Raw genomic sequence first — 21,031 nt, 5'->3', positions numbered from 1 at the left:
AACTTTCAGATCTCTTGGAAAATAGATTCATTCAGCCTAGTGTATCACCTTGGGGTGCCCTAGTCCTATTTATTAAGAAGAAGGATGATGATATGTAGATATGCTTTGATTATAGGTAGTTGAATAAGGTGACGGTGAATAACCATTACCCCATGCCTAGGATGGTGTTTTCTAAGATCGATCTGAGATCTGGGCACCACTATTTGAGGATTAGGGTAACAAACATCCCTAAGACCGCATTTAGAACTCATTACAACCACTATGAGTTCTTAGTGATATCTTTTAGGTCGACTAATTCCCTTGCCGCATTCATGGAGTTGATGACTTAGGTGTTTAGGCCATACTTGGACTTATTTGTCATAGACTTCATCGATGATATTCTGGTATACTCGTGGAGCCGGGAAGAGCATGACCAGCACTTGAGAGTAGTGCTCCAGACTTTGAGAGATCACTACCTTTATGCTAAGTTCTTAAAGTATGAGTTTTTGTTTGAGTCCATAGCATTCTTTGGCACATGGTTTCCAAGGATGGAATTATCACAAAGTCGGTGAAGATTGAGTCTACTCGTGATTGGGCCAGACCCACCATTGTGACTGAGATTCATAGTTTTTTCGGATTGGTAGGGCACTACAAGCACTTTATTGAGGGGTTTTCTAATATAGTGGCACCTCTGACTCAGTTGACTCACTAGGATATCCTATTTGTATGGTCGGAGGAGTGTGAGAGTACATTTTTGAGGCTCAAGGAGTTGCTTACCATTGCTCCTATATTGACTCTTCTAGTTGAGGGTGAGGGACTCATCATTTATTGTGATGCATCTAGCGTTAGTTTAGTTTATGTATTAATGCAGTAGGGACAAATTATTACTTATGTGTCGAGGCATCTTAAGTTGCACAAGCACAACTAACCCACTCATGACTTGGAGTTTGAGGTGGTAGTTTTTGCACTTAAGATTTTGAGGCACTACCTATATAGAGTTCGATGCAAAATATACACTAATAGTAGGAGCCATCAATACATCATGAGCCAGAGGGATCTTAATTTGAGGCAGTGCCACTAGATTGAGCTCACTAAGATCTATCATGACTAGATACAACACTACTGGTGGAACTACATGAGGAAAGACATTACGGATTATGTGTCGTATTATTTGAGTTGTCAACAAGTTAAGGCCGCGCATTTGAGGTCTTGTGGCGAGCTTCAGGGATTACCCATTTCTAAGTAAAAATAGGAGAGGATCGCCATGGATTTTATTATGGGGTTGCCTCATACTTCTCGTGGTCTTGATATCATTTGGGTTATCATAGATTGATTGACCAAGTCGACATACTTTCTTCCCATTCATAAATCCTACAGTACAGAGAGGTTGGCTTGTATTAACATTTAGAAGGTGGTTCGCCTTTATGGTGTACTTGTTTCTATAATCTCAGACTAGAGCTCATAGTTCACATCAAGCTTTTGGAGGACCTTTCAAGAGGAGTTGGGTAACCATGTTGACCTTAGCAGAACTTTCCACCTATAGACTGATAGTCAGTCAGATCGCACTATATATGTTCTCAAAGACATGTTGCGAGCATGTGATATGGATTTTGGGGGTCGATGGGATTATTTCTTATCCTTGGTGGAGTTTGCGTACAATAATATCTACCACTCTAGTATTCATATGGCCTTGTTTGAGTCCTTATATGGTAGGCATTGTCACTCTCCAATAGGTTTATTTGAGTCTACGGAGCCTAAGAGGTGCAGTATACACTTGATATAGGAGGCCTTAGATCATGTAAGGGTGATTCAGGATAAGCTCAGGACAGCTCAGAGAAGACACTAGAGCTATACGGATCATAGGTGTTGACCGTTGAGGTTTTCCATTGGTGACAAAGTATTCCTTCGTGTATCGCCCATGAAGGGCGTGATGAGATTTGGGAGGTGGGGTAAGCTTAGCCCCAGGTATATTGGTCTTTTTAAGATATTGAGGATAGTTTATGAGGTTGCATATGAGTTAGCTTTGCCCCCATCTTTCTTAACTATTCAACATGTTTTTCATATTTTGATGCAGCGCCGATATATTCCAGATAAGTTCCATGTGCTTCAGTATGACGCGGTTGACTTGCATGATTGTATAAGCTATATTGAGTATCCAATTGCTATTTTGGCTAGAGATGTTACACAATTGCGTTCCATATCCATTCCTGTGGTTAATGTCCATTGGAGGCATCGTCTAGTCGAGGATTATACTTGAGAGACCAAGCATAAGGTGTGGGCACAGTACCTCGGCATATTTGAGCTTTCAGTTACTTCTTTACTCTTACATTAATAGATGGAAGTTCTTTTAGTAGTATATGTTGTACTGTCCCTTTAGTTTATTTTTAAATTAAAGCATTCATTCCATCATTTAGAGCATTCCTGTAGCGACCCCAAGTTATTTATGACTTGCTTTCACTAACTGTTTGGTCGCTTGGTCATTTATTTGGGTTTTAGGCCTGTTTCCCTATTTTGGAGCTTTTATAACTTAGAAAGTTGACTTTGGTCATAACTTTCGAAAAATGACCTCAGAATAGAATTCTGATGGTTCCATCAGCTTCAGAATGACCAAATTAGGCTAGTTGCATGGTTGACACTAGTACCGAGTCAATTGGTACGAGTTTAAGACCATTTGGCACTTTTGCCTTAAAAATTTGTATTATAGTTGACTTTGGTCAACATCCTTGGAAAACACACTCAGATGAAAATTCTGAATTTGGTTTAGAACAACCCTTCGTTCGCTTTTTGAGTCTTTTTTTCTAATCTCAAGGCTTGCTGTGGAATTTGGTTTAAAATAAGCCTAGGTGTGGGACCCACTTCCAGTCGTAATGACTGAGTATGGAAATTTTGACTATGTCCTTGAGTCTTGAAAGTCAAATTGGGTGGGGTAGCATATCTTGTTTGCGCACTGTATTTAGAAGGAATTTCGAGCACCCCACAGGAATATTGAAACTTGATAATTATTAGATTTTTAGCTGATATCTTTTGCAATAAAAAATGCTCTCCATGATTGCGGGTCCTTGGCCGCGTTCGCAGAGGTCCATGAAGTTTCTCTCTATGTTTCGGAGCCTTGGCCACGTTCACGAAGGCTTAAATCTTTTGCATCCTCGTTCGCGGGCCTTTGGCTGCGTTTGGGAAGGTCAAGCTACTTGGCCTCCGCGTTCGCAAAGGCAAAGTGCTGGTCTTTTAATTAAAGACCAAGTACGAATTTCAGCTTCACTTCCAAACTTCCAACCTTGATATTTCCTTCATTTCAAGCTTAATATTAGCGATTCAAAGGTCCAAATTCAAGAGCATTTCATGGGGAGTCCAATGGTGAGATTAGAATCTTGAGGAGAGGTGTTGTGTGAAGTAAAATTCCATAATTTGCTATTGGTTTATTTAGTTTTGGAAATTGTAACTTGGCCAATTTAACTTGGTTTTTAGTGATTTTTTAGGCTGGATTATGGGGTTTTTCCTAAGGATCCTCATGGTATGTTTGTTTTGGGTCGAGGGGGTGTTTTGTGAGAAATAGCTGCGTAAATTTGTTGCCATTTTATCTTTTAGTTTAATTTTTTTGAATTTTCATTGCATTCTTATTTTGTGTAGTTTCCCAATCCTGTACTATTTATCAAATTGATTTGTGAGCTTGGAGTGTTGTTTAAAACCTATTTTGGGGGTCAATTTTGAAATACCAGATGCGGGTCCCACATCAACTGTTTTAGACCTCAAAATTGGTTCGTCTTTGAATTCAATAATTTTAGTGTCATAACAATCAAATTAACATTGTGATTCTATTATTGATAGCGTGGCAGCATTCTGAGTCCCCTCGTAAGGGAAAATCTTTAATTTCGTGAGTTGAAGCATGCTTGGTTGTCTTACAAGTAGGCTATGATTATCCCCTCATGAGACTGGTCATGTTTAGGCAATTGTTATTAATTTGTATAATTTTGGAGGGGTTTGGGTGTAGAGCATGCTAAATTCCAAGAATCCATACCCTAAACATTATTTCAGGTAATTGTGGGACTATTTAAGCATGACTCCTGTGGTTGTTGGTTGTTCTATCATGTGATGAATACTGTGTCTGTGATTATATGTTTGGAAGCATGTTTAGCCTTCCTCTAGGTTTAGACTAGTGTTTCTTTAGATTTGCGCAATTATGGTGCTATTGGGCTTTATAACTTCTCCGACATCGCTACAGATGGTTAGCTCCCTATAAAATGATGTAGCGAACTTGAGTCTGATAGTCTGAGCCTTAGCTAGGAAGTAACTCAACTTATGAACTTTAGTCCATAATGCCCTATTCTCATATTGGTCCTGTATAGCTTGGATCTTGATTTTGGGAGTCTTCTCAATGATTCAGGTTATATTTAGTTCGGGCTGGGTGGTGCATTAATGATACTCGATTTGGTGATACTCCCCGCGAAGCACGGTTGGTCACTGATTCTAATTCAGTCTAATCCCTTAGCTACAGATACACGGTTAAAGTCTATGGTCCATCTAACTTGTGTTCGACTCCTTAGCTATAGATACCCAGTCAAAGTCTGTGGTCCAACTTACTTGTGTTTGGCTCCTTATCTATAGATACTCGGTCAAAGTCTGTGGTCCAACTTACTTGTGTTCAGGCTTCCTAAATATAGTTACCTAGTTTAAGTCTGCATTCTAGCTTACCCGTACTTGATATTTGGCTATAATTACCTTGTTAAAGTTCATGGTCTAGCCTACTCATGTTTACTCATTAGCTACAATTACTCGGTTGCAGTCCGTGGTCCAATATGAACGTGGTTAAATTCTAGATTCCCTGATGAATCTTCGATTGAAGTCCAGAAAATGGTGATATTATTGAAATCCTTATCGTTTTGTTCATTTTCTTTCAGCTATTCTTGCATCTGTCGGGGTTATGAGAGCCCGTGCAGGTGGTTACTGTTTATTCATGCACAAGCATACTCGTCGGGTTTTTGGGAGCCCAAAGAAGTTAGTTAAGATTCTTTCTCTTCATTTTCTAGCATGCTCCTGTACATACCTACATTTACTTCTTGCCCATTCTTTGGTTGTGATCTTTTACTTGTGTTTTAGCTTACTTTTTCTCATCTTACTCAGTCGGCCTATGATGCCTACTGGATACGTATTATTTCGGTACTCATACTATACTTTGTATCTATTTTCGTGATGATGGTCTGAGTAATAGCTATCGATATTGATTTGAGCTAGCTTCAGTCATGATCGGAGGCGAGAGTGAGCACATTGCATCCTGGATTTACCCGTCTCCCTTTGTATATATATTTTGCATGTCTGCTTCTTTTCTTGAGATAACTCTACTGCTTTGGTCCACTTTTGGGACTTGTACTCTTTTTACTAGTAGCTCTGTACATGTGACTTCTAGTTTCTGGGAGGGATCCTCCCTTTTGTTTGTATATATATTTAGTTGCTTTCGGCCGTTCACTATATGCTCCGATTATTACTTTAAATTTTTACATTAAATTGTTGTTCTTCTACCCTGACATTCCATTATTCATAGTTCTGGTATATAGGTCCGCTTAACTACTGGTGGGTCATAGGTGTCATCATGACCTAAGAAATTGGGTCATGACAAAAGAATGCTCCTAGCTTATATATGTTTGATGAACCTTATGTTCATGCAATATTTAAATATGTTTTTGATTTTAATCATTACTGATATTTTATTCTACTTTCATAGTAAAGAGGAGTATGCATATCACTTGACTATTGTGTTGCAAGTCCACAAGGATCGTCAATTATTTTCTATGTTTAGCATGTGTTAGTTTGTGTTGAGGTCGATTGCGTTTCTTGGCAATGTTGTGTCCGATGAAGGTGTTATGGTTGATCCTAAGAAATCTGAATCGGTTAAGAATTGGCCTAGACCTTTGTTTCCTTATTGTTTTTGGAGTTTCTTTGTCTTAGCCTGTTACTATAGACTGTGTATGGAAGGATTCTCTTCCATTGCGTTGACCTTGAGTATTTTGACCGAAAAGAAGGTTAAATACCATTGGTCCAAGGTATGTAAGAAAAGTTTTCAAAAGATTCAAAATATAGACTTACTTTCGCTCTAGTATTCACAACCTTAGGCATCCACATCACCTCATGCTACCAATCACATGATGCCACATAGCAATGTGGGACCCACATCAAGTAGTTGCGTCACCTACTTGGTCCAAGTAGGTACATCACCTACTTAGTCAAAGTAGGTGCATCACCTGCTTACTTTCGAGTAGGTGCTACGCCTCCTTCCGCCTCTCCTGTGGATTCGTAATTCCGTCTTACTTTAGAAGCCTATGTAATCCTTGCTACGTAAGTTCAACATGTACTCCAGTGGCTTAGTTATGTAAGTCGTCCAAGTTGGTAGCTTACGTAGGTAAGTCGAGTCCCACGACTTGTTATTTTGGCCTCCAACTTGTTTTAAATCCTTATAGAACTATTTCCAACCTTCACTCTTACGGGGCATCACGTCCTCCCTTCCTTAGAGTTATTTCATCTTGGTATAGATAATCTGGGTCACGGGACAACTTTCAAGAAGCTTAAGAATACCTTCCGAAGCATAAAGGTACGGTGTATAACATCTTTCCCCCTTTAGAACATTCGTCCTCGAATATTAACTAGCCTCATAAGGTCTTACGATTGCTTCAAGATATCTCTGCATTGGTTGTCATCAAAAGGCCTCTTATTAAGCCATATAGTCAATTTAAGAGGGTAGATTACCTGTAGGCATACCGACCTCCTAGTTTTTATTGCCATCTATTCAGCAATTAACTTATTTCTTGAGGTCATCCATACTCGTGATTTATCCAAATTTTATCAATATTGTGGGCACGACCTTTCAAGATATACAACAACCCTATATCTCATTCTCTTTTTATTTATAGGAAAATTTGGGCTTAGTTTCCTTTGTATTTCTCCCTATCTCAACACCTACACGCAGGAAATGCCAACAATACTTCATTGGGCACACATGTATATATTCAGATCATATCATATCACAGCCATACAGGGCACCCAATATCAACAGTATGAAAATGGACTTACCTCATATGCCTACTCGCACAACACCTGTAAACTTTCCTGGATATTTTTCCTTTCAAATTCAACTTTACATTCCAATTGTACCTCAATACCTTATCCGATAAATATCTTTCGTGCCTTTGCTTACCTGCGTGCTTTGTAACTTCCAATATCGTCAATCACCATCTTCTATCGATGTTGTCCTTCTGTTGAAATCACAAGTTAGTATGAGGAATTTCATTCCCTATGACTCAGCTCTATCACACGATCGTAGATATGAAAGAAAGGTAACATCCTAAATGTCCTGTAGCCTCTTGTCTATAGATATGGTGAATAACACACCGATAAACAAGACTATACTAGACACGGTCTGTAGACACTCCAAGGACAAACTGCTCTAATACCACTTCTATCATGACCCAACCCCATAGGCCGCGACTGGGTTCTGACCTAGACCCCCGTGAACCTATCTATTGACTATAGTCAAATTAGACTATGTATAACGTGAAACTACTCACAAAAACCTCAATGGTTTAAAACTGTTTCATGTTTATATAGCCCCCTTCATTCGTATCATATCATAAAAAGACATGCAAGCCGATAAGGCTGCCACAACATAATAGGTTTTACAACGTATCACATAAGCATAACCAAAATAAACTCATAAACAACCCACAAACATATGTCTACAGACCTCTAAGAATAGGAATGACAACATATGGCAGAACAAGCCCCCCGCCATACCCCTGAATAACCAATTATATACAACGGAGGTTTGGTACCAATATTTGGCACCGAATCAATAGAGCTTCTTCTAAACTTGCTGAGTGGAATTCTGAGTTGGTGGACTCCCAAAACCTATATCTGTACCTGCATGCATGAAACGAGCCCTTCCCCCTCCCCCACGAAAAGAGAGGGGGTCAATACGACATATGTACTAAGTATGTAAAGTATAAAACATAATAAAGAGGGCACAACTAACATAACGATATAGGTAATCAAGTATAGCATTTAATAGGGTACTATACCTGCACCTTAGAAAATAAATTCTTGTATACCTTTATCACGTACAGTATCTAGCCCGCTCAAAAACTCGGTATTACAAATACATCATCTATCATGATAGGTATATGTATATTATTAGCACTATGGAACGTATAACCCGATCCATATATATAGCAAGCACATGCCGAGGAACGACGGCCCGATCCACATATCGTGTAATAATGCCGAGGAACGATGGCCCAATCCGTATATCGTGTAACAATGCCAAGTAATGTACGGCCCGATCCTTACATAGCAAGATGTGCCATGGTACGTTCGGCCTGATCCATATATCATAATGCATATACGTGCAAGTAAAACTCAATAACATACCAAACATCCCTTAGATATCACCATAAAGAATGTTCAAGAGCCCCTAGGTATAGGACCTTACACATCCCAACACTATTCAACCCATAGTAGGCTCAAAGGTCGTAGTTTAACTACTTCAAGGTCCTTATCATTCAAAAGTGGGTACAAGTTATAAGTTACATCCAGAATCTATAAATGGAGCTATCTACAAATCCATGTTCTATAGTATATATCCTCTAGTCTTTCTAGGAGTAGGAAAAGAAAGCTTTACATGTACCATTTCCTATCACATGGAAGACTTTGAAAAGTAATGACTCAACTTGTTATAGGAGTTCTAATCAGTAGGAAGGGAAAAAGAGCCTCAACTGACACTCAGAGTTTTAAAAGTGGAATAAATTCAAACTTCATATACATAATAATTACACCTTATTCATGCCAAAAGAGAGGAAGAATAACTTTACATACACTACTTTTCAGCATATTGAAGACTTGAGGAATGTAAGCTTAACTACTTTAAGAGTCTTAACACTCAACAGTGAACATGAATCATGTTCAGAGCTCATGAATAGAATTACCTTAGGCTTCACACACATATCATTTGTCACTTAAATCTAGGACATGCCCAAAAGAAAGAAAAGATAGGCTTTACATACCTCTTATGGATAAATATTTACCGTGTTTGCCTCGTTGTCCTCTAACCCTATTTAACACGAAAGCAATATGAATATCAACAACCCTAGACTTTTCAGCGTCTTAAGTTATACATGAATTCATAGAACTCCTTTCCTCGCTTGCTTCCTCGACTAGTTCTTTCGTTAGCTAGAAAGTTGATGGAAATCGGGCAGCACCTACCCTATAACATGCCCTATCCGAATTTCCAATTACATACCTAAGAAATACAGCCAACCAACAACAACAACCTGCAGCATATATACAAGCAATTCACTTCAACATTACATAATACAAACTCCAAGCGACTCGCTCAAAGCTATGATAGAAAAATAGGGTTTTCAGTTTCTAGTTCGTAAAACCTTTAACCGTATGAAGCGGAGGGTCGTGTGGCTTCAACCTGCAGCTTCCGCACCTATTTTAGAATGCTTTTAGGCCCTGCAACACATCACCACGCACCTGCAGCCACACACCACAAACACAACACCTTGCTTCGACTGCAATTTAACTATAGCAACACAAATTTGGTTTGTTTCGAACGTCAAGCATATTTATGGAATTTACCTATTTCCAGCCACTTACACAATGTCTAATACACTTCATAACCACACCATATACTCCAAATTGAAATAAAAACCCTTACCTAAACCTAAACTCGTAAAACTAGCCAAAATTATCAAAACGTGAATTCTGGACTACCGACTGTCTTATATTGTCGGTTAGTTTCAAAGGGGTAATTGAGGGAAACAGGACTTTGTGTCCTTAATAAAAGTTATAGACATGTTCCTTAGGGTCGCATATAATTTAGAATCAACCCTACAATTTTTTTTTACAAAATGATATGCCCAAAATAACAACAGCAGTCGTTGTAGAATTTCTAAAACGAAATCTGGGCAGCAGCTCCCCCATGCTTCACCACCCTTTTTAGAGCATAGAAAAGCAAAAGTGGGTTTTATAGTCTGAATAAAAGTTATATCCCTATGAAATAGATTTCCAAAACATCTTGAATCACTTGAAATGAAGCCTTACACAAGGAGTTATACTCATTTTACTAACAACGGTATCATTCAAAAATAGGTCTGTTAACAAGAACAAAAACCTCCTTTTTCCCTAACCATAAATTTTATATTGTTAAACACCATCATATCACTGTAGTATACCTTAAATAATTAATTCACGGAAAGAAATCAGGGAATTTACCTTTATTTTTCTTGGCAAACCCACAGGTCTCTCTCTTGTTCTCTCAAGTTTTCCTTCAATTTTTTCCAAGTGAAAGATGCGAAAATGTGATGAATTAGTCATCACTTAACATATATATCCTCTTTTGGAAGGTGACACGTGTCATCCTCTAAGGGTGATATGTGTCATAACCTTAGGGAGCCACATCACCTCATGCCACCAATCACATGCTGCCACTTGGCAATGTGGGACCCACATCAAGTAGGTGCGTCACCTACTTGTTCCAAGTAGGTGCATCACCTACTTAGTCAAAGTAGGTGCATCACCTGCTTGGTTTTGAGTAGGTGCTACGCCTTCTTCCGCCCCTCCCGTGGATTAATAATCTCATCTTACATTAGGAGCCTATGTAATCCTTGCTACGTAAGTTCAACATGTACTCCAGTGGCTTAGTTATGTAAGTCATCCAAGTTGGTAGATTACATAGGTAAGTTGAATCCCACGACTTGTTATTTTGGCCTCCAACTCGTTTCAAATCCTTATAGACCTATTTCCAACCTTCACTCTTACGGGGCATCACGTCCTCCCTTCCTTAGAGTTATTTAATCATGTTGTAGATAATCTGGGTCACGGGACAAATTTCAAGAAGCTTAAGAAGACGTTCCGAAGCATAAAGGTACGGGGTATAACATCCTTTCCCCCTTTAGAACATTCGTCCTCAAATGTTAACTAGCCTCATAAGGTCTTACGATTGTTTCAAGATTTCTCTGCAGTGGTTGTCATCCAAAGGCCTCTTATTAAGCCATATAGTCAATTTAAGAGGGTAGATTACTTGTAGGCATACCGACCTCCTAGTTTTTATTGCCATCAATTCAACAATTAACTTATTTGTCGAGGTCAGCCATACGTGTGATTTATCCAAATTTCATTATTATTGTGGGCACGACCTTTCAAGACATACAACAGCCCTGTATCTCATTTTCTTTTTATTTCTAGGAAAATTTGGGTAGAGTTTCCTTTGTATTTCTCCCTATCTCAACACCTGCATGCAGGAAATACCAACAGTGCCTCATAGGGCACACATGTATATATTAAGATCATATCATATCGCATCCATACAGGGCGCCCAATATCATACTCTGGGTGGATCACCAGTATATTTATGAAGCATCTACATCTGATGGACTAGGCGTATGGTTTCCAAATCAGGTGGTAAGTTCAATTTACAAGTAACTTTCTATATCTTACCAGCAAATTAATAAGTTCTAATGTAGTTTGGGATAAGTTTCCTTTTCTTCCGAATGTTATTATTCCCTTCCTTGGTGACACTTTTAAGAATACCTAATCATCAACTTGAATGCTAAATGTTAACGTCGATTACTCACTTGTAATTTTTGTCGAGTTTGGGCTGCTAGTTAATAGCTTCCTCAATTAGGTCTGGGTATGCTAGTTTAGTCTTCCCAACATTAACTTGATCAATAGAGGACTTACACGTCCTGCCATATTAAGCCTTGTAGGTGGCCCTCTAGAAGTTGGGATGGTAGCTATTATTGTAGGCAAACTCGATAGGTGGTAGGTGACCGTCCCAACTGTCTTCAAAGTTAACAATACCAACTCACGACATATCTCCTAGCATTTAAGTAGTATGCTCAGTCTGCTCATTAGTTATGAGGGTGAAAGGTGGTACTAAGACCTACCTATGTTCCTGACTTCTTCTTGGACTTATATCCAAATGCTAGTTGTAAATTAAGCTCTTTTATTCAAGACAATAGCTGTGGGGACCTCATGTATTACTTCTCGACTTCTTAGAGAAGACTTTACTGGTTCTCTACCTTTAGGGTTTCTTCTTATTTTCCCAATCCTTAGGGTTGGCTACTGAGTAGAACTAAAGTTCATTCATACAGTGAGCTTCATAGACGCTTTGAGCTTTGTCTATCATTAGCTGGTATAATTTGGAAGGAATTTGGCATATAAGTTCGCCATCTTTTAGCAACCAGTTAATTTTGCTTGTCTTGATTAAACCATTTTATAATTTTCTTATATAGCTTATAACCCTCAAAACATGATATCTCGTGTCATCCTTTACCTTCACGAGAATATAAGAAGGTGCTCAACTTGACATGAGAAATATCTTAGCGTCATCTCATTAGGTCTCATGTGTTACCTTGCCTTTTCCTCCCTTATTCTAAAATCGATATTAGGATAGCTCTTTGGTCCAACTATGGCCATGTCTTACTTGACCTTAACTCTAATCCTATTTTGGTAGTTTGGCTGAACCCATCTTAACATCTCTCATCTCCTATCATAGGGGGTTTTCTGTTCCCCTTCCTTGGTTATTTATCTATTGCGATATCAGTCGTGACTAATTTCATAGCCAATATCTTGGATTTTAATCCAGCATCGTATCCTTATCCTTTATAGTATCTCCTTAGTTAATCGATACCATTCCCTAGTCGTACTTTTTCCTTTCCATGCACATTAATTTTCTAACGTTGTGTCATTCAGGGTCTTGCCAAAAACTTCTTAACACTACATTAGATACTATTCTAACTTCTATCCAATCATTGGTAGCTTTTAGACCTTACTAACTTGTTTCAGCAAGGGATCTTATTGAGTTTAAGTATCCATGTCCAATATATTGTAGTGTCCACTATTTACATCTCACCCTTGCATTCCTCTTATCCACTTCCCCCCTTTAACGGGGTACTTATACCTTTATCCTCTTATACCTTGCTCTATGTATTTGTGTCCAGTCTCAAATTCATCCAATTTCTTTTTCCAACTTACTTAGTATTGTATCCTGTCCCCGTATTATTGTACCGCACCTTTAAATTCATACATACATATTCAGTTCATGACATCTATCTGGGGTGCTTCCATTAGAATTTCCTCCTATAGACTCCATCTTCAATTAGTTGGTGAAGGGCTAATAAAGTATTATCCTGGGACATATTCCAATTACCACCAAAAGGGAACTAGAATCCAATAAGCATCACTGTTCTTCTAAATGCTTGACTCACATGGTCTTCCTATAGATTTATTCTTAAGTTGTGAACAACTTATCTAGTCATCTAATAATAGTTGAGGATTTTGTACTTTTCAACCAAAAATTAAACTCTATCATTGGGCATCTTGCTATTCAACATGAGCTTTTGCCTAAGGCACACTACGACTGAAGATACCTTAAGATGAACTTTACTGCTCAGATAGGCTTTTGCTTTCCCGAAATAAAATTCCCCAAGTAAAAAGGGTTCCTCTTATCGATGACCTGGAGGGTACCTACTTTAATTCAACATACTATGGGTACTTGGTATCAACTTCCAAGACATATTAAGAATCTACATTTCATTCCCTTTTCCTTTTCTAGGAAAATTTCGGCAGAGTTTCCTCTATATTTCTTAACTATACCCAAAACCTGCAGGCAGGATGTAATATAGAGATAGTTCCATTCTTCGAAACCCAAGCATGACTCGTTAATCCTATTCACTTCTTGATGTTAGAACTCCCATGATGGTGGAGTTATGGGCTTGTAAGACATCTACGTAATAAAAAGTAATACACGTGAAGCCTATCACTCCCTTTTATTGAAATGGATTAATGTAAGTAAAACGATGTATAATATGAGTTAGAGACAATTCCATTTATAGGTTCTGGATGTGACTCATGACGTGTACTCACTTTTGAATAATAAGGGTCTTAAAGTAGTTGAACTACGACCCTCGAGCCTTCTATAAGTTGAATAGTCATCAAATATGTAATCTCCTATACCTAGGGGCTCTTGAACATGCTTTATGGTGATACCTGAGGGATGTTTGATATGTTATAGAGTTTTACGTGCATGTATATGCATTGTTATGTGATATGTGGATCGGTCCATCATTTCTTGGCACTATTACATGATATATATGCATACGGATTGGGCCGTCATACCTCGGCATTATCATATGATATACGGATCGGGCCATCGTACCTCAGCATTATCATATGATATATAAATTAGGCTGTCTTACATAGGCATTATCATATGATATACGGATCGGGCCATCGTACCTCAGTATTATATTATGATATACGGATTAGGCCATTGTATCTCGGCATTATCATATGATATATGGATCGGGTCGTCGTTCCTTGGTATTATTACACGATCTGTGGATCGCACCATCGTTCCTGGGCATGCGCTTACTATATACATGGATCGGGCTATATGTTCCACAGATCTAATGGCATATATACAACTATCATGATAGATAATGTATTTGTAACACCGAGTCCCTAAGCAGGCCAAATATGGTACGTGATGATGGTATACATGACTTTATTTTGTGAGGTATAGGTACAATACCCTATTAAATATTATACTTGATTTCCTGTATCCTTGTTTCAGTTGTTATCTCAATTAAGTTATGCTTATATACTCAGTACATATGTCGTACTGGCCCCCCCATTCTCTGGGGGGGGCTGCGTTTCATGCCCGTAGGTACAGACACAGGCGTTGGGAGTCCGCCAGCTTAGGATTACTGTAAGATTTCTATCATCAAGAAGTAAATATGAACCGTGAATTATGCTTGGCATATATGAGTAGATTTACCCTCAAGTTCATATTATTCACTACTTAACGTGAAGACATGCCAAAAGAAAGGAAGATATAAACTTTACGTACTTACGCCAAAGACATGCCAAGAGAAGGAATAAGCTTTACATACACTATTTTTCAGCATATAGAAGACTTGAGAAATGGGAGCTTAACTACTTGAAGAGTCTTAACATTCAGAAGTGAACATGAATTATGAATCATGAATCATGTTTAGAGCTCATGAATAGAATTACCCCAGACTTCATGCACATATCTTTTGTCACTTAAATCTAAGACATGCCCACAAGAAAAGACAGACAGGTTTTACATACATCTTACGGGTTACTCTTTATCACGTTCGCCTAGTCATCCTTTGAACCTATTCAACATATAAGAAATATTAACATCAACAAACCTTGAATTTTTAGCATCTTAAGTTTCACACAAGTATTCATAGAACTCATTTCCTCATTCGTCTTCTCGACTAGTTCTTTAGTTAATTAAGGTGTTACCGGAAATCGGGCAGCACCTCCTCTATAACATGCCCTATCCGAAATTCCAATAACATCCTTAATCACTAAATCAAACCAAAAACAACAACCTGTAGCATATATATAAGCAATTCACATCAACATTGCACAATACAAACTCTAAACGACTCACTCAAAGTTACGATATCCAAAATAGGATTTCTAGTCTCTATTTTATAAAACCTTTAACCGTACGAAGAGGAAGGTCATGTGGGTGAAACTAGAAGCTCCCAAACCTCTATTAGAATACTTTAGGCCTTCAAACATACCACCACACACCTGCAGAAGCACCCCACACGCACAACACCTCATTTCGACTATAATTTAACTATAACGACTTCAATTTTAGATTGTTTCCAACGTCAAGCATTGCTATGATATTTTCACATTTCTAGACACTTACAAAACATATAATACACTTCATACCAACACCATAACATCAAAATTTAAAGTAAAGACATTACCTTACCCAAAATTGGCTAAAACTCGCCAACACTATTAAAACGTGAATTCTAGACAGTCTATTGTCTAGTATTGTCGCTTTGTTTCGAAGGTGTAATTGAGTGAAACAGGATTTGTGGCCTTAATTAAAGTTATATAAATGTGTATTAGGGTCTCATACAATTTAGAATCACTCCTACAACAATTTTGTACGAAATGATATGTCCAAAATACCAACAGCAGTCCGTGTAGGATTTCCAAAACAAAATCTGGGCAGCACCTCCCTATACTTCATCACCCTTTTTCAAGTAGATAAAAGAAAAAATGGTTTTTAGAGGCTGAATGAAAGTTATATACCTATCAAATATCTTTCCAAAAAATCTTGAATCACTCGAAATGAATCTTTACACAAGGAGTTATACTAGTATTACTAACAATAGTCCCATTTAAAAAACGGGTTTGTTAACAAGAACAGAAACCTCCTTGTTGCCCCAACAATAAATTTTATGTTGTTAAACACCGTTGCTTAACTAAAGAATACCTTAGACACTTAACTTACGGAATAAAATTGAAGGACTTACCTCTTCTTGGAAAAATTTGTGGCTACCTCTAGCCTTCTCTTTAGTTTCTCTAAGTTTTCCAAAGTGAAAGGATGAAGAAATGAAACATTTTGAGCATATTACACATGTATATATCCCTCCTTTAGAAGGTGACACGTGGAAGCCCCTAGGGGTGACACATGGCATCTTCCACGTGGCAGTGTGGGGTCCACCCCAAGTAGGTGAGTCACCTACTTGCTTCAAGTAGGTACATCACCTAGTTGCTTCAAGTAGGTGCGTCATCTCATTATTTCTCTTCCGTGGTTTCGTAATCTCATCTCACTTTCAGAGTGTATGTATTCCTTGCTACTTAAGCTCGACGTGTACTCAAGTAGCTTAGTTATATAAGACGTCCAAGCTAGTAACTTACGCAAGCAAGTTGAGTTCCATGATTTGTTAGTTGGCCTCCAACTCCTTTCAAATACTTATAACTCTATTTCCAACCTTCACTATCACAGAGCATCACATCCTCCCTTCCTTAGAGTTATTTGGTAACGTGATAAATAATAGGGATCACATGGAGATTTTCAAGAAGCTTAAGAAGACGTCTCAAGGTACAGAAGTATGGGATATAACAACATCCTCCCTACCTTAGAGTTATTTAGTAATGTTATAGATACTGTGGATCACGTGATAGATTTAGAGAAGCTAGATAGGTGTTCCCATGTACCAAAAGTACGGGGCATAACATGGTATTGACGAACATATACAACTAGCTTATCTTGATCATTTATGAGTTATTTAAGCATATTTTTCACACTCATATTTCCGTCACTACTTTAGTGTTGGTTATTATGGTCTTGCTTGTTATAGTGCTGGCCTCCTCTTTGTGGTCTATATGGGTCCTGGCCTTTACTGTTGTACTGTTTCCTGCTTTATTGTGATCTGAATTGTGTTTGCCCTTGATATTGGTTTTGCTGAGTTCCACCCAATGAGAAATTTGGATGGTTTCTCCAATTTGGGTTGTAAGTATTTCCATAGTTCTAATTACCTCTACCCTTAGGTGCATTACCCAAGAAATTCACCGACTCAAGATTAGCTCCATAGTATTCTTCCACATATTCACTATTGCCACACACCTTGCACCACATGTGTTGTTGTTGAACTATATTCACTTGAGCTTGCTGCTACCCTTTTACTAAAGTGATGAATTATTTTGTCATCATGTTTTGCATTACAGCAATCTGTGTAGTCAATGTTATCACCACATTATCTTCCAACATACCTGCTTGTTTTCGAACCACAGATCTAGAGTTTCCTCCATTCCACTTAATATTTCCCTGAGATATGCATTTAAGTAGTGTATAAAGTTTATCACATGTTTTCTCTAGTGCTTGTCCACCTGTTGCAGAGTCAAGAAAAATTTTGGTATTGGATTCTAACCCTTCTATAAAGGTGTGAAGAAACACCTCATTAGTTAATGATGGTGAGGACAACTACTAAGTAAATATTTAAACTTGTCCCAAGATTGGTACAAATTTTCTCCAGATTTTTGTTTAAAGCTTAAAATTTCAGCCCTCAACTTAGCTGTCTTCCTTTAAGGGAAGAACTTGATAATAACCTTGTGAGCCAAATCATTACATGAAGTGATGGAATTTAGTGGTTCTGACTTTAGCCACCTCTTAGCTTCTCCCAACAAATAAAAGTGAAATGATGTTAACCACATGTAGTCAAGATATACCCCATTAGACGTATAAGTGTCGCTGATCTCCAAGAATTTTAGGATATGACTTTGAGGATCTTCATGTGGAAAAACTATAAACTTCCTATTAGAGTGCAACAACTACCCCATGTTTTGTTTCAGTTCAAATCTTCCTCCAGCGTGCGGTTTTTGAATGCTGGAGGTGACAATTGTTGTGAATGGGACTGCCACATCACATACTGTACTATCTTCCATCTCCATAGGGATCTCTACAAGAACTTCATTAGTATCACCCAGATTTACCTATGATACGGGATATAGAGTGGCTTCTCTCCTTCTTTGCTGATGCAAAAAACTTTCAGGCTTAATTAGCGGCTCTACAACGTTCCCATGTTTGTCCAGTATGCCTTTGTGAGTATTCCTGCTAGAAATAACAGCTAAGATCAAGTTGTTAACACCAACACAATTAATAAAGATATTTCGCAACAAAAACTATTGCAAAATTAAAAAATGTCCCTGGAAACAACGCCAAAAACTTTTTGCGTGCAAATGCTGATGCAAGTGTACGCGGTCTCAAAAATAATATAGTGACCCTCTTTAAGAGCCATATATCGAACTCACAGAAATATGTAATTAGGCGTTATTTATCTTTTCAATCATTCAAATTATTCATGCGTATTTTCAAAGGGTTGAGTTCAATTATATCTATAAAAATAATTATACAAATATGATATAAGAAAATGAATAAACCATATTAGAGAAATTTGATCGATTTAAAGAAGGGTCCCAGGGTTGTAGCACTCAAAAATTTCCAGTCTAAACTCCTTTACCTTGATATTCAATGGGTTTTAAATTACTGATTTACAGGGTTGATTTTACAATTATGATCTTCCGACCTCTAATTGCCTACTCTTGTTGAAAGCTTAACTACATCATTGAGCGGGGATAATCATGAACCAACAAAAATGCATTAATCTTATCATCCTGTTTACTAACCAAATATAGTGAATAAATATGTGTCACATTCATTCTATATATGAATTATTATAGGCAATTATAGGAAAAACATGCTTCTTATATTCTAGTGTTCTATCCCCTTTCAGTCTTCCAAGTTCCGGGTGGACAACAAAATTTTTCCAATGGTGATCAAGTATTTAAACAATCAAAACAAGAATATAAGATTAATCACATACAAAAACACATTTTCAACCAAATAAAACAAGATTCAAACCTTCATGTTTTTGCTACAACCGAAAAACAAGTGGATTTAGCCACTCATAGTTTGTAACATAATTACATAAATCATTACTAACATAAAAACTTTAATTCAAAATGAAAGAAAAGAAGAAAATATTATAAAAAGTAGTTCTTCCTTCGTCTTCTTCAATATTTTCCCGACAATCTGATCTGCTTTTTAATAAAGTATGTGACGATGCTGTTTGTAGCACCAAAAATCCAAAATTCAAGTAGGCGCACTGAAGTTTGCATCGGTTTATTTCAGTATAATTTTTCATTTCTTATGTTGGTAGAAATTTGTTTTATCTAGAACATGGTTCCGCGATGCGGACCTGATGTGCACCATACTGTTAAGTCGATTAAATTCCAAGTTTTGGAATTAAATTCTAAGTTTTGGAATTTAATCACCAAAGCTCAAGTCCGCGACGCGGACATACTTAATCATAGTTCATTTTTTCACATTTTATTCCCAAGTTTTTATTTGAGCTCCACTTTCAATCCGATCATGTTTTGAATGTCCATTTTTTTATCAATTATCCCTGAAAGTGTCTAATCATGTTGGTTGATTACAACAATACACAAATATACAAAAATATGAACTAAACTCTAGGAACTTGCTCTCAACTTGACTAATGAATTATGAGTTTTATGTATTATTGGGCACATAAATGTACCCAGGATCATGGTGTTTTTGTTAAAAATAGTTTGAAATCATCTCTTGTGGCCAATGTTAAGTTAAAGCAAGATAGTGATCCCATATTAGTTGAGTTAAAGAAAGCGATTGCCAAAATATCCATTGAGTCTTTCTCTCAATGGGGAGATGGTGCACTGAGGTATCATGGACGATTGTATTTTCTTGATGTTGATGGTTTTATAGAAATGATATTTTCCAAAGCTCATAGTTCATGGTATTTTATTCATTCGAGTTCCACAAAGATGTATAGACATTTGAGGGAAGTGTATTGTGGAATGACATGAAAACTCGGAGGCTTAGCAAAAGACATTTAGATTCCTACGTGAATGTGGGAAGCCTTGAATATGGACTTCATTACAAGTTTTCCTTTTACTAGTAGGCAATATGATTCTATTTGGGTCGTTGTTTACCGAATGACTAAGTCATCTCATTGTTTTCTTGTTAAGACTTCTTATTCAGCTAAGGACTATGCTAGACTTTATTTTTGTGAGTTAGTTAATATTCATGGTGTTCCAATATCTATCATTATAGACTGAGATGATCAGTTTACATCTCATTTTTTGAGGTGTTTCCCAAAAGGTCTTGGTACTCTAGTTAAGCTTAGAACATTTTTTCACCCTCAAACCGATGGTCAATCGAAAGTAATATTTAGACCTTTGACGATATGTGGAGAGAATGTGTTATTGATTTTAAGAGTAATTAGGATGGTCACTTGCCATTGAAAGAATTTGCTTATAACAATAGCTACCTTTATAGCATTGAGATAGATACATTTGAGGCCTCATATAATAGGAGGTATAGGTTTCTTATTGGTTGGTTTGAGGTTGGTTAACTAGCCTTGATAGGACCCGAGTTATACATGAGGTTGTGGAGAAGGTAAAATTGATTAAAGAAAGGTTGGAGACTGCCCAGACTCGACAAAAATCCTATTCAGATGTGATGATAAGGGTACTTGAATTTGAGGTAAATAATTGGGTTTACTTGAAAATTCAACCCTTAAAGGGTGTGATGCACTTTTGAAAGAAAGGAAAGATTAGTCCCCGCTATGTGGGTCCATATTATATTTTAAAGTAGATTGGCAAGGTTGAATATGAGTTA

The 21,031-nt window shown here is 37.5% G+C and overlaps 1 non-coding gene across 1 annotated transcript; it reads left to right on the top strand.

Moving 5' to 3' along the window:
• The first annotated feature begins 17,779 nt into the window (after nt 1-17,779).
• On the top strand, nt 17,780-17,886 carry LOC129904007 (small nucleolar RNA R71). Its single transcript, XR_008770347.1, has one exon. It is a non-coding gene; the product is annotated as a small nucleolar RNA R71 (small nucleolar RNA).
• The last annotated feature ends 3,145 nt before the right edge of the window (nt 17,887-21,031 follow it).

This window comes from Solanum dulcamara, chromosome 1 (assembly GCF_947179165.1).
Source record: "Solanum dulcamara chromosome 1, daSolDulc1.2, whole genome shotgun sequence".
Taxonomy (NCBI): Eukaryota; Viridiplantae; Streptophyta; class Magnoliopsida; order Solanales; family Solanaceae; genus Solanum; species Solanum dulcamara.
Note: the sequence above shows the minus strand (reverse complement) of the source record. Positions and strands in the feature narration are given on the sequence as shown.